The 2,650-nt window shown below is 40.5% G+C and overlaps 1 pseudogene; it reads left to right on the plus strand.

Moving 5' to 3' along the window:
- Positions 1-1,475: 1,475 nt before the first annotated feature.
- Positions 1,476-2,396, plus strand: LOC149143365 (uncharacterized; annotated as a pseudogene).
- Positions 2,397-2,650: the final 254 nt, after the last annotated feature.

Genomic DNA, 2,650 nt, shown 5'->3' on the forward strand with positions numbered 1-2,650 from the left:
CTTATATCTCCACATCTTATTTCTCCATTAAAGAAATTTCATTGAATCTTCCATGACTCCAAACATAAAATTTATACTCCTTATCTCTCCAAAAAGCACTTTAACTAATATATGCCCACTTAAAACTTTAAAATCTGTAGGAGAAATTGGAATTCTGAAAATTACCAGTTTGAGTGCACAATTTTCGATTTCTCTATCCAAGATCCATGTACCAGAGAGATCTATGTATCAAAGAAGATGCCCAAGAAATCGAAATATAGCCATAAAAGTCAAAGTATAAAACCAAGGCTTATGCCACTAGCATACGTTTCAATCTCTTGTGATGAGAAAAATAAACCCATGTCCGACATGCACCTAGAAGCTTCGAAGCTCAAGGCTATAGGTCGATTTGCTCTACAACTGGACTGTAGAATTGTACATCGGTTCTTGAGGCACATCACTAGTAAAAACACAAAATGGGAGCCAATAGTGTTGGCTCACCAAGTTTCCACTGTGCTACGCTAGCTCACGTTGGAATTTGTCATCACACCTGGCTTCAGAAAATGTTCTTCTAAAAAATCTGTGGCAGGTTTCACACGAACCTCTCCACGAAGACCATGCACATTGCATATGAAAAGGTACTTGTTCACATGTGAAATTCTGAAGTGTAATAAGAAAGAAATTTGAAAGTGAAAGAGAAGAATGTATGGGCAATCAAACTCCCCATGAGAATTGGGAGCAGCACCTTTCAACTCATTCCGTGGACTTCACACCAGATATTCTGAGAATTTACAGGGTTTTTTCTCATCTAATTTGTTCCTGCATCTCTTGGGCGCTTCTATAGAAAAAAGGTATCACAAGTAATGTGGAAGCAGAGATGAGAGATTGAAATGGCAATGGACAACGAAGAGCTTGAGTTCTCTGATGAAACCTTTCCTAATTATGACCATGCTACCAACTTTCCCATGATTTCATCCTTCAATTCAACGCTGGTCCCTTCTCGGCATGGATGTTCTTCCTGTAAATACAAGTGGGATTTCAAATGCATACAACAATAGTTTTACACAGTAAAACACGTAAAACCTACTGATTACTGAAGACTAAAGGCAAAGGAGAAAACTCAAATTCACATGATAGAACGCACAGGAAAGCCCATGTTCTCGCAAGTTTGATTACGCTCTTGTCTTCTTCCGCGTTGGTCGCCTTTTGAGACTCAACTTTGAATCTAAGAAATGGGCTATCTGATTTTCAAGTAACTGCCCTGCCCAATTGGATCTCTGGTGGGTAGATACATATAGATGCAACGAACACTTTTGCCAGCCCTTTGAGAATTTTGAAGCGTGAGGGGTCGATGTTTTTAAACGAAAGCGCCGACGGCCAGATCAAATGCTTGATGTTCCCTGTGAAGCAGACACCCTCCAACGAAGGCGATTATCACACACTGCAACTACAAAAGCGAGAATATCGGCTGATTGAAAAATCCTTAATATGACGGCCTTCCGTTCCTTCCTCAAAGCTTGAATTGCACCCAGACAACGAAAATCTGCAACAGTTCAAAGTATTTACACTCTTTACACGCCATGGATCCATTATCGATGGCTGGCGAGTTAGCTTGGCTTATTAAGGATAACTTACCTTGTAAACATCTTTTTCTATTAGCAGAAGAGACATTTATCAATTTCCTTGAACCATCATTCTGTTTAGAGGATATTTTGGAGCTTGCACCTATGGTGTCCTACCATCGCACGCTCCTCCACCAGCTTGCTGATATTTTGGGTTTAATGCATGAATCTGTTGGAGAAGGGGATGATCGTCATCTCATTTTAGAATGATGTCAGGATTCATCTATACCTCCCATCTTGGTGAGTGATATCTTGAAGTGGTAATATGGAGAAACTCAAAGTCCACAAGCTACTTGTTAATTACATAAGTGGAAGATGACATTACAAGACTTGCAGCATAAGGAGAGAACTGACCAATTGCCTTCCATATCATTTCAAGAGAGGGAAGCTGCTTACTTGGCTGCACGGGAACAAATTTTTTCTCCTAGCTCATCTGAAGAAATTGACGAGCCAAAGGAGCAGGTAGTGCCAAGACCTAGAACTGTACCGGTAGTTGCTCGCAGGATGATTGCTCATGCTTTGGGAAAGAGGATCTTGGTAGATTCATCTTCTGAGAAGTCTGATGTGGTTAAAAATACTGAGTTTCAATGTGTAGATGAGAATATGACAAATAAATGCTTGAATCATGCATCATCACAAATACAAGGAGTAGCACCACAGCCTGTAAAAGATAGTTGTGAACAGACACTTGCTACGGCTACTAAAAGAATGATGGAAAAATACTTGAACATAGATGCTTTATGCACAGATATGTTAGGGAGCTTGAGGTATGTGGGGTACAACATCCCAATTTAGCCCTCTGAAGAAAAGATGCAATTTAATGTTGCAAGTCGACGCCAATCTCTTTCCCAACTCCTTTGTAGCAGGTTGCAGCACCAAAAACACATTGGCCGATGTCAACTTACGTTGGTTTGTTTACGGGTTCACAAGCAACAATTGCACTATTTTTTGCTCCTGAGCGTTGCGCCCATCCGACATAAGAAGCACACAACGCCAAGCTACACCGATTCTGTTGAATAAAATAGACCACAACCTGATATACACAACTC

Source organism: Pinus tabuliformis, chromosome X, assembly GCF_031772625.1.
Source record: "Pinus tabuliformis cultivar Carrire ecotype Pingquan chromosome X, CPIR1, whole genome shotgun sequence".
Taxonomy (NCBI): Eukaryota; Viridiplantae; Streptophyta; class Pinopsida; order Pinales; family Pinaceae; genus Pinus; species Pinus tabuliformis.